This window comes from Uranotaenia lowii, chromosome 2, assembly GCF_029784155.1.
Source record: "Uranotaenia lowii strain MFRU-FL chromosome 2, ASM2978415v1, whole genome shotgun sequence".
In the NCBI taxonomy this organism is placed as follows: Eukaryota; Metazoa; Arthropoda; class Insecta; order Diptera; family Culicidae; genus Uranotaenia; species Uranotaenia lowii.
Genome location: NC_073692.1, coordinates 341,694,141 through 341,709,743, shown reverse-complemented (window position 1 = coordinate 341,709,743; position 15,603 = coordinate 341,694,141). Strand labels below are relative to the sequence as shown.

The following is a 15,603-nucleotide window of genomic DNA, read 5'->3' as shown; positions in this document are numbered from 1 at the left end:
TTACTGATCTCTTGCCTAAAATTTTACTGCTGAAATCAATTGCCCGTGCTGTAAAACTTTTTTGACGTAGAATTGTCTTACGGCAACACCATAGGGTGGCAAATTGAAATTTTCAAGTCACGAAAATAACTTCATTAACGGACCATCATATCTAAAGGATTATGACGTCATGGGCAGAGCTTGCTTTGATGGTTTTTGTTTTTCCCTACCCACGGAAGGTATAAAACAAAGGGCTCGTCAGTCGTCTCGGTTTCAGTGTCGGTTTCGTTGTCTAGCTGAACAGAGTTCGCCAGCTGCTCTTCGATCGGTGTTTGGACCCCACCAGTGGTAATCCTACACCGATATCGACTAGCAGTTCTGTTCAGTATCTAGTGCAGCAGCATGGACCAACCAGAGGCAGCGAGCAGCGGAGACAACTAGTGGAGAAAACTAGCAGCGGCTGAAACGACCAGCTGCGGGAGAATCAAGAGAAGCAAGCTTCATGGAGCGTAATGTGAAAATGAGTGGTGATGCGTGAGTGTTGCTAGATTTGCGTTGTATAAATAATGTGCGTGCGTTTATTGTGTGTTTTGTGTATGATGTAGTACAACACTCTCATACACCACATTCACACACAGACCATCCATACCCTTTCTAAGTATTTTGATTCAAAGACCGAATTGACTCTTTCTTAAAATCATCGGTCCTAAAAGGGCCTTTGTTGAAATGTTGCTTAATTTTGGACAGTTTTCAAAATTCCACTTTAAAGCATCGTGTTATGGTAGCGATTGTTGTGCGGAAAAAAATTATTTAAAGAGCATGGAAAGAAAATTCGTTAACGAATTTTCAAAAGAGTGTATGAATCAAATGTAACGATCACTTATATTAAACCGACTAATTTAATTAAGAAAATACAAATTTAATAAAAAAAAAACGATTGCACAAGTTAGGCTGTCGTAATTCTACGTCAACTTCGCGGTCGTGTCTTATAAACAACCTCTTTAACTTTTTTAAAATTACTTAACATGTAGTTTTAAAGTTTTAAAATATCTGTTTTTTCGAAGACTCAAAAACAAACACCTCTCGTAATAAAATGAAAGCATTTAAAAACAAATGGGTTGTTTCATAAGAAATTTTAACTTTTTTCCTTTGTATAAGTATAGCTTAAGAGTTATTTTTATGATCATTATATGATAATTTTTGGATATTAAAAAAAAAAACAGACACTTTCCATGAGATAGTCTATATAAAACAAATGGCTCGAAACCCTATCAAATGGTTAAGTTTCAATACAAAAAAGAACATAAGAGCAGTGGGAAGACCTTGCATGATGGTAAAATTTCATTTGTTTTTGAGGCCCAAAAATATTGAGAAATGTTTATAATTTTGCCCCTAAATGTATGCAGCAACATCGTCCATGTTTTGAGTATATTTGTTTTTCTAAGAAAACGTTGAAAAATCCAAAGTTACCCCGAAACATGAAATCTGGTTTTGTAACAATCATTTAGTTATAGCCACTAATGTCGTTTGCATATTCTGCTATCTGATCATGCTTTATACTCCTTATCTCAGTAAGAATTTTAAAATTTTTTAGTGTTACCCCTTCCAAAATATTCGAAAATGAATTAAAAATTGATCAATGTTCCTGGCCCTATCATTCAACTCTGAATTTGGTCAATCCTACTCTGGAATCGAATTTCATTTTCCTAAATTTTGAATTATTTTTTCAGGTTCTTTAACTTTGCAATTTGTAGTTTATTAACATTAACGTAGCTTGTCAGTTGCGATGAATTATTAATTCTATACTTTGTTTGTTTTGTTGTTATATTTGGGATTTTAAGCCTCCAGGGTTTATTCATCCCATTTCTATACTTTACCGTTTGTGTGTTTTCGATTTAAAATTCCTCTGTGGAAAATTAAATCTGTCTAACAACTTTTAAATGAATCAATCTTAGTCTAACTGCAGGCGTAAAAAAATTAGCACTTTTCTTTCACTTCTAAAAGTAAGTCAAGCCTTAGAATATAGGACCCCGCTTATCAGATTTCTGATAATCGGAGCTCCGCGTTATCCGAGCTTTCGTGAAATCCGAGCTACCAAAAACCTCTACTTTATAGCACAATTACTTTATCAAGCCTTGCGCCTGAATGATATGCAAAACCAAATCAAAGGGATGTAATGTCATTTCGTTAAATTCGAGGTTTCACTTACCGAGGTGTTCCTTCCCCGACTACCACGGATAAGCGAGACTCTACTGTAGGTGTAGTTTGAATTTGAAAAACAGAGACGAAATTCAAACACAAAGTATCGCTAGACATGATGATATTTTTCTATAAATTTGACACAATAATCAAGTTTATTTCTTAAACGCATAAAAAATTAAAGTAAAATTTTTTTTCTAAATCAACGATGAGAATCAAAGATCACGAGAAAACCAGCATAAATAGGGTAAATCCACTTAAACATACTTCTGGTCTAAGGGCCACCCTAAACCAGCATATTTATGGGATTTATGCGATGGTGAACCACCACGCGCATAACGCATGATGACGTCTAATGTGTATTGTTTTGCGACTACAATAGTACCTACTACGTAAAATGACGCAGAGTTTTCCCCCAAACGCAATTTTTCACGGTCACATCACATCATTTCAAAGGGACATGAACATCTTATTAAGCATAAAGCGTGGAAGCACGTGGAAGGTTGAAAGTTCTGCGTACAACATCCGATTCTTCTATTAGCACCACACGCTTTTCGAGAACATATTGAAACATTTGCTTTAACCGAAATTTTAATTTCTGTAAGTTTAGGTTTTTTTATAAGCTTTTCTGAATACCATTATTTTGCTAAATGGTTTAATACCTGTAGTAGATCTGATGTTGTTACAAACACTAGCTCGTGTCTCAATTTATTTACGACTGTTCAAAAATAAATATAACGATGTTGCACTAGAAAACTATTTGATCCAGCAGCAATGGTTGTTGATCTGTGTGGTAGCATAGATGAGCTGGTGAATGATAAAGCAGGGTCAATTTTCATTAAGGCGTCCTCACGCGTCGTAGAAAGGACACCTAATGATGGTGGAAATTATTTAGGTTTAACTTCAAGACAATTTATCGATTCATTTTTTTGTGGATTTCCAATGGGATTATAAAACAGCAGAGTTTAAAATATTTCTGATAATTTTATGGTTTCTTTAATAAGTACCGCAAGAAAGTACATGTGAGTCTTATACAAAAAGTATAAAGTTCAATCGTTTGTCTTTGCAAATCCCTGTTGGAAAACATAGCATTTGCCAACTAGATACCTATGTTTTTGTCTAACTTTTCAGTAAAAACGTGTTTAAGTGGCACAAAAATAATCAAGTTTTGGTAAAATCGATACAGATGAATCTACCGAATTGTCTCCACTCCAGTTTCTGTCAGTTACGAAGTATTGGTCAAAACAGTAGCGGAAATTGAAAAAGAAAGATGCAGTCACCTAAATCACAGATAAGATGAAGTATAACTGAAAAAAATCTAATCAATACCGTAACTGAAAATAGCGGGCGTTATCCTTTGATTCATGCCATGAATAAAGTAGGTACTATTTCTTGCATAAAACGATAAATTTTTTTTCATATTTTTTCTTAAATATATGATTTCTATAAAAAATAAATCCGAAAATGAAATTCAAAAAAATCTCAACAGAGCTTTTTCTGAGTTATTTTTTTTCCTGTAGGGGAGAGCCCACTGCGACCAATAGTTAGTAGTGCATTTAGAGCTTCATTCGGTGTGCTTCGCTTTGCGCCAGTTATAGCTAGCGTTGCTAGTCTTTGGAGCTTCTCTAGTTTTTTCTGGGCCGTAATTTGCATAGTTTTGGTCCACCATACTAAAGGAGGCATAAGAGATTTTGGTTATAATAGCTGCAAATATCCAGTAGATAATTTTCGGCTGTGTCCCCATTTCTTCCCTACTCCTTTAAGGCAGATCCATAGAACTGTTGTAGCCTTAGCGATTACATGCTCTATCTGTGGGTTCCATGATAGTTTTGAGTCTAGTACTATGCCTAAGTATTTTACTTGTGATTCGAGGTTTAACACTTCCCCATCTAATCTGAGTTATGCTCTGAATACAAAATTTTCGAAAAATAAAAGTAGTATTAGTACTTACATTCGAAAATCTCGGACTATATAACATCTCTAGGGAAGAATGCCACGAAGTGGTAAATAAATTTACTATCGATCATCTGATTTCCACTTTTGCGTGGGATCAACAATATTGATAAAAAACGAATTTTTTTGAGAACATTTTGTTTCATCGACAGTTTTAGACTCGATGAAAACATTTGAAAAAAAAAATTTACTTTCTATAGCCTTCAATGTCAATCCAAAACAAAAATTTCAAGTGAATTATTTATCAAAATTGGTTGAAAATTGAAGAAGTTATTGCGGCTTTACTATAACAATAATGTTTGCATTTTTAAATAATTTAACGAATCACAGTGTGCAAAAGAGCTACAAATCTTAGCCAAAAATTTTTTTAGCACATTTTGTTCTTTTAATTATGAAAAACACATAAATAGTTTTGAAAATATTTTGTAACTAAAAAAGAGTTGACTCATAGTATTTTTTTAACTTGCTTCAATGTGTAAAAAAATATCATGAACAGAATTAAAGAAAATAAAATTTACCCATTTGTTTTCTTGAAACAAAGGACTTATTTAAGAAATTTTTTGTAATTTTTACATATTTGGAAATCTTATAAATTTTTTGGTCTGATAAATCGTTCAATCTTATCTCTTTGTCCAAAGCTATATATGTATATTATGTTTATTATGTGTATATTATATCTATGGGTTTGTTTGTTTGTCCTCTATAGGCTCAGCCATCTTAAGAGGAAATGTCGAAAATTTTCTTCCCAAGTGAAAATTTCCAAAATCTATCCGTAAAACCGGAATAAAAAAAATTCTTCGTTAAAATTCAGTGACGTTTGATGTGTTAACCTCAAGTGAAGTGATGTAAAGTTAAAATTTACCAACGAATAAGTTTTATCCAAAACGTTTTTCAAGAGATGGGACTGGGCTGGTGCTGGACCCTCGGATCAGTTTTGGGCGATTCATCATCGAGACCGGTGTTGACTTCGGGAAGGATCCGGATCCATTTAAAGCTAAGTGTTTTTCTTTATTTCTTCGACTTAGTTGCTTAGTTGTTAATTAAACAAGTATTATTGCTACTTTGAAATTTTTGACGGCAAATTTCTCAGCGAAATATTTCCATGGACATTCACCAATAGTTTCTTTAAAATTTTATGCAAAACTTATTTTAAAATAGTATTTATTCAGGACCTTTGCAGAAAATGCATAAACAGTTGTAAATATACTTTTTGATAAGCATCGACATTTTATCTTCTTTCGTTAGAAAAGTTCAATAACGGTCATTGTGAGTATAGAATTTAAACCTTTGGTAAATATTTTTATTATTAATTTGAATTAAAACGATTTTCTTGCGATTGTAGATTTCGGTTACATTAACAGTTGCTGTTGATATGCTGTGGGATATTTGAGAATCTTTTGATATAATAACATATCCTAGTGTAAAGAACCTTTCCGGTTCGACCGCGGATGATGCAGCGTTTCCAGGGAAACCTCTCAATTACTTAAACTACATCTGGAAAAAAAAAGTGAACTCTTTTGATTATTTTTTTTGTAATTTTTATTGAAACTGCTAATACTTGAGGTTTTAAGGAGCCAAACTCGTTGCGTATGTTTACAATTGTGTGCTTAGGTCGAGATCGTCACTTTTTGAAGAGAACAGGAAATATATAGGGATATTCCCACCTAACTTTCACAACCCTGTTTCATGTAGGACTATTTTGAAAGAATTAAAAATATTAAAAATTCGATGCACTAAAAATTGAATAGAAAAATTAGATTTAAAAATCTATCATCTAGTCAAATTCCAAGCTATGTATCACAATTTTACGATGAGCATTTCGAATTGATGAACTTTTTTTAAGGGATGGTTTTGTTGATATCATTTTTTTTAATAAATCGCGTTAAACGGTCTATTTTTTTTAAATTTATTATTCACTCATTCATCACCGCTAAACTTGTTGCAATTCAGGATAGATTTTTTACATATAGATATAAACAAATTAAAAAGAAGGTAAATCGTCGAATTGATATTTCACTGGATGTTACGGTTATACTATAGGCTTATTTTTTACAAATTTATGTTGAAGAAAGATACTCATGAAAAAAAGGTACTTAGTGATAGTATGTAGTTATTTTTTTGTCATCATTACACTAAACAACTTCAGGCCCCCGTATTAACTGAAAGCGTCGAATAGGAGCTAATAGGAGTAAGGAAAATAATTTTTATGGACACTTGTCAAAAGTGTCTCCCAATTAATTCCTTTTACCCAGTCCCAACCAAAATTAATTTGCTAGGATGCAGAGGTGACCTCGGTCCTAATGCACAAAATAAATCTTTCATCCCTTTCTTTTTTTCCAATCTATCCATTGACTACTAGGACGTGGCCGGCGCCGTTATTGACGTTTAAAGATAGAGCATTAGTTTTGTGCAGTGTGAATGAGCTGCTAATCCCAAGCACCATTCATTTGACCTCTGAACAAAATTGATGGCCTCGGTCAATCACGGAGTAGCAACCATTGGCGGTGTGGAACTTGTTCTACTGAACCACACCAGCGATCGTGGAACTCGAACTGATTGTAATCATAATGATTTTGGAGAAAGTAATCCATTTTCTATAACTATGCATTTCGGGTTTAACGGTTTAAGGTGGATGTGAGTAGCTAAGCTAAGCTATAGGCTCAGTCATCTTAAGAGCTAGAGAGCTGAAATTTTGCATGGAAACTCATTATGACCAGGAATGATGATAAATGTTTTCAGATTTTCGAATGACCCCTTCTAAAGTCGTCCATATAAGACAAATATTGTTTTCGCGATATTTTTCGTCGGAATGTGACAAAAAATTGCACTTAGGGGTTTTGAGATATTGAGAAATGATACCAGGTATTGAATTTTGTGTCAAGGGTCGGAAAAAGGGGTCGTCCATATAAACTGTTCAGTGTTTTTATTATATTGACGTTGTTATAGATTGGATTGATATAAAGATTACACATGAGTGTTTCGAGGGACAAGCAATCGATTCCAGGTATTAAGGCTCCAGATTTTCCCTTCTCGGAAAAAAAATTCAGGGTCAAGGGTCGGCTAAAGGGGACGTCCATATTAACATTGTTTTTGCGATATGAATGCTTAAATACATTGGATTAAGATGGAAACTTGGTACGCGGGAGTTTCAAGGCAGGAGTCGAATTTTAATTCAGAACTCTGCGAAAGGGGTCGTCCTCATAAACTGTTTAATGTTTTTGCGGTATTGGCGTTATTTTGCATTGTATTGAGATGAAAATTTCCACATAGAAGTTTTGAGGGACGCTCAATTGTTTCAGGTTTCAAATCTTGAGTCAGGGGTCGACAAAAATGGTCGTCCATATTATCTGTTCTCTGTTTTTGTTAAATTGGAGGTTATTCTGAGAGTCGAGTGACGTAGCTCACAAAATTTCACTTCTTTATCCTGACTCAAAAAAATGTTTCAGAGAAGAAACTTTAGTATCAATGAGCTCCAAAAATCTATCACAGGACATTTGAGCTGAAACTTTTAGCCTAGAGTGATTTCTGGAGTCAGCACAACGATGTGAAATTTTGCACATCACGTCACTTTACTCTTAGAATAAGCTCCATTGCCTCGATTATAAATCGAATTATAGTGAAAATTTTCACATGGGATTTTTACAGCACATGTAATAGATTTCAAGCGTCAAATTTAGACAAGGAATCAGTAAAAGGGGTCGTCCATAATATTTTCGATTTTTTTTTTGCAATAACTACGTTGTTAGGCATTATATCGAGGCAAAAATTCAAACACGAGAGATTTGCAGGACGAGGAATCGATTCCTGATGACAAACTTTCTTTTAGACGACAGAAAAAGGGGTCGTCCACATTCACTGTTTAATATTTTGCAATAATTGTTTTATTATGCATGAGATCCAGACAATAATTCATTCACGGGTTTTTTATAAAACGGACAATTGATTTATGAATTCAAATTTTGAATCAGACGACAGAAAAAGGGTCGTTCAAATGACTTTTAAGATATTTTTGACCTAATTTCTAGAGGCGAATCTACCAAGCGAGCCTCTCTAATAAAATAAATTAAATTAAAAGACATAATTTCATTGTAATGCATCCGAAAAAGAAAAAAAATCGTACACGATTGTTCTTTTCGACGGTCAATCAATTTCTTATTTTATATTTCCGTTTGGAAGACAAGCAATTATCTAGCTTGCAAATTCTTTTTAGTATTTTAAGCATTTTTTTTTTGTGAAAAGGCGTCCCAATTACCAATCAAATACAAAATCATCCGCTTTAAAGTTAAAAGCGGAACGAAGTTCGTACGCGATCAGCTAGTATGTTTAATAAAACTCTTCCAGACCAACCTGATGACATTTTTCCCTTAACTGGGTATCACAGTACATTTCATAGTTTTCCATTTGTAATGTTTCTCACAAAAAGCTTATGTTAACGGGAAATAATGTTGTAAATTTTAAATACACAAAAAGAGTTGCTTTTCTATATAAATCCTGAAATCTATTCTCAAACTCCGATATCAAATGCGGTTTCAACTCAGCGTATTGACCATTTTAGTTATGTTTGACTTTTGTTTCCATTTGTTGAATAAATTTACTCGTTGAACAGTTTCCGCGGATTTCAAGTAAAATGAAGAAAGTTTTAACTGCCTACAACTTCATAAAAAAAATGTTGACTTAAATTTCAAAAAGTGAATAGTTGAAATGAGAACGTTTTTTTTTAAATATTTCCATTTAAGTAATTTTAAATGAATGAACGTACATTTTACATTGGTGGTTATGGAATACCAATTTTTGACGGTCGCCATGTAGGAAGATATGAAACTGCATTGAAATACTCTTTGACATGATTGTTTCGTCAAATAACAAAAAATCAATCATCAATTGGCGTTGCCTGATGCAAGATATCCTTTGCACTGCATTTCTAACAATATATTTAAGCTCGTTAATACCAAAAAACTACATCCAAATATATTTTTCAAAATAACAATAACGACTCAGCCTCACTCTGACTCAATATTCTGGAAGGAAATACAATATGACGATATATATTATTTCAATTCAAGAACCATCTCACTACCCCACGACGCAAAACGTCTGACTACACACCAGCCAGTGCCATCGGCATCATCGCCAGTAGAAATTGTCCCAAAGCAAAGCGGCAAATAAATATTAAATGCGCATTGAACTTAAACGCCAAGTCTCAACAATCGTACGGAGAGTGAGTAAGTAGGAGTCTTTACCAGGAAAAGAGCAGAACAACTAAACCATCAGACAATATGATAATGTTTTTGTACGTCCCTCTGCTGCCATACGGTTTTGGTTTTGGTTCAGTCCAGTTTCTAGTTCGACATCAGAGCAATTGTCGTTGCAAATGTGGGCGCGCGCCGTTTAGTCTTGGAGCGGATTCGATCCGGAGTAGATCGCTTGTCGGGAACCCTCGGACAGAAAGCGCGAATCACAGTTTTCTGGTGTAAATTTTGTGAACGGAAGCTGGCTATAATGTTCCCTAGGTTGCTACAATAGATTGTGAAGATCAGTTCAACTGAAACCGGATAGCCCAGAACATACCTATGTGATGTGATGCTTCTGATTAGATAAGTGAGAAGTGAAAATAGAACCCCAAGTGGAATTGAAGCATTTTGTGTGAGTGTTTGGTGAAATAGTTTAAAAAAAAATCATGAACCCGAAACAAATCAAATAAGCGCATCGACAGGCTATTTACAGTTCAAGAAATCAGCCTAAATCGAGGAAAAAACATTGAAACCGGCTCAATTTGAGTAAGTTAATTCACATATACCTACGAAGAATCACCCGAGGAAAGTGACGCGACATAATCAATCGGTCGTTTGCCTGCTCAACAACAACATGACCTATCTTAAATTTAATTACCCGCACCATTGTCCCCGGTCAATTGAACGCTGCCTGCCTGGCACTATATTGACTGACTGACTGACTGACATCGGATTAATCGTCGAAGAAAGCAGCGCACGGGAAACGGCCTAACTATACGACACCAGAGCTGAGGGCAGGGGGCCGTTTTTCAATGGGCCTATCTGACATATTTACATACCAATATACCATACACGCAGTCGGATGTTCTAGGGTAGATAGTTGGTTTCACTTTATTGGGAATGGTGTAGGAGTATCGTCAATTCAACGCATATTGGCGAGATTTTTTCTACGTATCATTTACGTAAATCATGCAACCTACATTTATGCGTCGTTCTTTGTCGGATACAGTAACGTTGTTTTCGGCTAGACTGATTTTTTCATACATCGGAGATGAAGAACTTTTGGATAATCTCCCAAATCAAAATTAATTTGATCTTTAATAACTATTGGTGATGCATTGAAAAAGAAAGAATTAATATTATTTGGAAAAGTCACTTGTAATAGGGTGTGCTAAATTGACACACTTTTATTGTAGGATATCATGTGGTCTAAAAATTTCCCATTTCAATAAAAACGAACGACAGAATTTAGGCAGAAGAATCGCTATCGCCAAAAATTTGTTCGGAGAATGTAACCTTTTTGGTTTTTCTTGAATATTCTGTGCTCATGCGATGCAAAGGAAATTAGGGGAGATAAGGGTTTAATCACATCACATCATGAATGGTAAATGAAAAAAAAAAATCGGCTCGACCAGGAATCGAACTCAAGTCCTCTGATTACCTCTTCAGTTGACTTCATCGAATTGAATTCACTGCTAGATTCTATGGCAGAAAATGCTCATCGTTCCCCGATCAATGGTGCTTTGCTCGCCCCGAGTCAACAAGTTAAAGTTAAAACGCCTTTCAAAGTTGATTATACTGAAAAATTAAAAATTTTATGATGGTGAAAATTTAGGAACAATGTGTAGATAATGTTGCAGTGCGTACATTATAGATCAAGATGATTTAACGATCATAAGAGCTTGTTTTCTGGTGCTCAAAAATTATAATATTTTCGTCTCCTGAGAACCTGGTTGGTTTTTTTTTAAAATATTTCAGTAAAGATGATAAGACAAGGCCGTTTCAAAGAGGGGGAGGCTTTTAGTGGTTTAACCCCCTTCTCCCATGACGATTTTTCCAAATAAAAAGAAATGAAACTACCATAACCCAGAAAGGTGTTTTAAAGAAGATGTTACAAAATTATCAGAAAATTAACTTTTGAAAATAGCTTATAAATTTATTAAATAAATTTGTGAACATAACGAAGCTTTAGAAAATAAAAGCTTAAATTCAATGATCCAGTTTTCTGAACACCGCGAGTTATTTCGGCTTCTAAGAAAATAGTTAGGTATTCAATGATTTCTTTTTGACATTTTTTCCAATTCTGCATTCTTCGAGAATTTTGACGATTTTGAATATTTTAACCGAATGGAATCTTTGAAGTTCGTTTTGTGTTTTCAACAAAGTTGTTAAATAGGTTTTCATATACTCGAAAAGATGTTCTTGAATGCTTTCAGAAAAAGTTGTTACCTTATCCATTAAAATTTCTAAAACCAGTAGAATTTGATTTTTTCAGAGCGTTGTTTCGGGAACTAAAATATTTAGAAAAGATCTGAATTCTTGATTAGCCGATGAATAGTTCAAATAATAAAAATCTGTGTTAATTCTCATGCAAGTTGTTCAGTTGATCAGTTATCAAAGGTAGATTTGATTGTTTAAAACTGATTGATTTTAAGGGGGGAGTAGGGTCTAACGGGTAAAAAAAACACCATTTTCACGAATTTTTTTTAGAGCTATCGTTCATACAAATGTATTCAAATTTTTTGCATTATACAAAGCATTGTTAAAAGAACATTTATTAATTTTTTCGTAGAAAAATATTGAAAAATGAGCCGGTGACGGAGCACTTTCGAGGATGCCTTTTAGAAAACAGGATTTGCGGTGGACACTGTATCTCAGCACAGGATCATCTGAAGTAAAAAAATTAGAGCAAAATATTTTTAATAGATGTTTTTCTGGACCCCAACGATTTTATTTAACTTAAAAATTTTTTTATGAAACTTTTGTGGCTGTTTGAAGTGAAAACTACGATTTTTCACGAAAAAATCCGCCATTTTTTATCTGTAAAATCTCCCCAAAGTAAAAAAAAAGAAAATCGTTGGGGTTTGGTATTTTATATGTAGAAAATATGTTCTAAATTTGAAAAGAATCGGTGAAGTAGTTTTCAAATTACGATGTCCACGAACGTTAAAAATGTGCTCTCTCTCTCTCTTGCAGTATTAGATAAGAGGAGATAAAGGCCTATAATTTCTACAGTTTTGCTGCGATTGACTTGAAAATTTGACACAACATTCTTGAAATGTTTTACAATAAGAAAATAAAAAAAATAAAAAAAATCAATTTTTTGAAAGTGTTAGACCCTACTCCCCCCTTAAATATGATATTTGAACCACAAAACTTCGATTTAAATCCTTAAAATTTCTGATGAAACATGATGAAATTTTTTGCACTTAATTTTCAGTATTTAATTTCAATTTTAGTTTATATGAAATTTCAATTTTGATAATAACTTAGCTTTCGAAACGCCATGTTCCTGAAATATTGTAATTTGTGCTGCCTAAAATGAATTTTTGAGCAATTTTATATCTGACAGCTGACAGTAAGAAGTTTTCATTTGAATAGTTTTAAATAAACTGCCAAAAATAATTATGGATTTGAATCTTTTACTCTGTTTTATTTACTCATTCAATTACCTACTATATTCCTTTAATTTTTAGAAAAAAAAATTAAAAAAATTTACCATTCCATTTAATTTAAAATTATTTTTTTTCGAATTTGTATGATGGTTTTAGGTAGCAAAATGGTTCATGGTATTAATTTCCTATTTCATTGATCGTTCATGATAGTGTTATTTTTGCCCTCTTAATTTGAAATTAACCCCTCGTTTCGATCCCGCATAATCAATTACAATATATAGAGAATATTCTATATTGTCTCTAAACGTTATCGTTTATTGTAAAGTGAACAGTATATGTACAATAACACAGACCATATTAACAATCTGTATTATGATTATCTGTTAAAGTACCATATGGGGAAAGGGCTGTTAAGCATGTTTACCATTCAAAAAGAGCGATTTTTTCGAACAAATATTTCATGCTACATTATTGGATACGGTTAAAATATCATCCACTTTTGGCGAGCAAAACAATCTACCTGAATGTTCTAGCTACGTTGGAATACAAAATCATAGATTTCATCAACTTCAATGGATATAGTTTGCTTATAGTAGTTTGTAGTAAAAATAACGCTCAATCATACGTTCCGCATATTGTAAAATATTTTTAAAAAGAGCTTCCCTGTACCATAACCAATATAGTTCCAATTCTTTCCCACAAAAAATAAAATAAAATTAAAAAATTTAAATGTTGAGATTTTTATTTTTTATTTCTGATATTATACATGGATTATACAATCTTACCTATTTGTGCAGATCTGCATTGTTCAGCCTTTCAGTAGATTTTTTTTCCGCTCTCCGCTCAGCAGAGATCTTTGTTTCTGTAATTTCATTAGTTTTATTTAATCTCACTAGTTTTTATCGATAATATAATATAGTTTTACTTACTTTTCGCGTTCTGTGTGTTTTTCTCAGCGTGATTCTTTTTTTTCGGAGCCATTTTGAACACAGTTTTCAGTTCCGAACCTGGCGTGGGGTTGCCGACACAAATTTTAACGAAGTGAAGTGAAAATTAGCAGATGCTGAACCCAAGAGCGAAAAAATGCATAAGCTCACAACTACATCTTAAAATAACAATATTAGTTATTATCCGCAAGAGGTGAAATGATAACGACTTGTCTAACTCATACAATGTTGTCAATGTTGTTTTTTTTTTAATTTAATGTCTAATGCTAAGAAAATATAAGGAAACTTTGTCGTACACTGTTAGAGTCCTGGATAAGGTCCAGAGACAATATTCAAAGGTTGCAAATTTTTATTCTCTTATTATACTATACTTACTAAATCATATATCATATTGTCACTGTCACTGATACGATCCTGTCATAATTTATTGAGGTAATAAAATTTTGAACATGTATAATGAAATGATACTTGGAAGATATTTCATACTGGTACTGCTACCAATATATTAAGTTAATACACAGAAAAAAATAATGACTATTACGTGTCATTGAAAATGGTTACCTTTAAATCAAAACAACCTGTAATTCAAAAAGCACGTAAATTCAATTGTTTTTGTGTGAAAGTTGAATATATATCATCTAAATTTACAGCAATTGTCATGTAACAAAAGGGAGCATGATATTCACCGTAGTTTTACAGGTCGAAGTCATATGTTTTAACGTGAACATACCATTATAGGCTGATTTGAAATTACAGGACTATAAAATTTAAGGTATCGATCAAATCAAAACATGTTTGACTGTTTGTTACGAAAAATAACTAAAACTAGGAAAACTGTCCGGAAATATATTAAGTTTAAAGCGTCATCAAGAAATCGGTCACCAAATCCGCTCGAAAAAATGTCCCGTGAACTGACAATCGCATCGTTATCGATCGGGAACGGGCCTTCTGGAATTCTTCAATATAAAAAGTAAGTAAAAAGATTTTTTTTGATTTGATGAGCATTTTCTCATGCTACGAAATGTTAAGGAATATTAATGCTGCTTCTGCCAACTGTACTATAGTCAGCTCCGTTGAACCCTACAGATTAAAATTCGTGACAATTTTCGGCAGCTGCTACGCTGTTTGAGCCAATAACAACTACAATGCCAACAGTGCCGTTCTGCCAGCATTTGCAAATTCGAACTTTTCCAGCCACATCCGAAGCTAAGGATCCGTCACTGATTGTTCGACGCATTGGGCCGAAATGTCATGTTCGAAGGACGTTACTTTATTCTGCCAGATGGAAGAATATCACAATCACCACACACAATCAGCTTGGGTGCAGGACCAAGAAGTGATCACAGGTAAGTAACAATCCGAATATCCTTGATTTATGTTGTAAATGCTGGTAAAATGTTTCATTTGCACTTTGCATAAACAGAACATATTAGGTGTACCAAAATATCATAATATAACGTTGGTGAGAATAAACTTTATCTACAGACATAGCGAAAGAAGTAATCAATAAGGTAGTGTAAGAATAAGCAAATGTACAAATTTTAATTAAAATTTCTACCAACCTCCCTATGAATTCCTGTTAATGGATCCAAGACGCTCAAAACTATGTTAAAAATATTCCATTAATAAAACTTTTCGGGTTTTTTTCAGAATATCATCAATGTTGGTGGAATAATCCTTCCTGACGAATTATTCGAGGCAACAATTCCGAATACATAGCTCCAATCACTGCAAGAAATCACGACCGGCAACAGCCTGCGGGAAAGTTGATTTCGCCATCACATAGTGTACCTAAGATACCGGAAATTTCAAGGTCCGAAAACATCTAAGTATAACTTTCTTCACCACACGAAAATGAGAAGAACAGGAAAAAAGTTTTCGAAACAGCAGCTCTTCTCG

At 33.6% G+C, this 15,603-nt stretch overlaps 1 protein-coding gene across 2 annotated transcripts in view; it reads left to right on the top strand.

Annotated features, from left to right (window-relative positions):
* Positions 1 to 265: 265 nt before the first annotated feature.
* LOC129743911 (long-chain fatty acid transport protein 4) overlaps positions 266 to 15,603 on the top strand; it is an 83,163-nt gene continuing 67,825 nt past the window's right edge. Inside the window, exon 1 of one of the 2 annotated variants that reach the window (XM_055736149.1) lies at positions 266 to 513. The gene's annotated coding sequence lies outside the window, so the exon portion shown is untranslated. Of the gene's footprint in view, positions 514 to 9,424; positions 9,909 to 15,603 lie in introns of those variants that run through there. The other variant, XM_055736148.1, reaches the window with a different exon arrangement.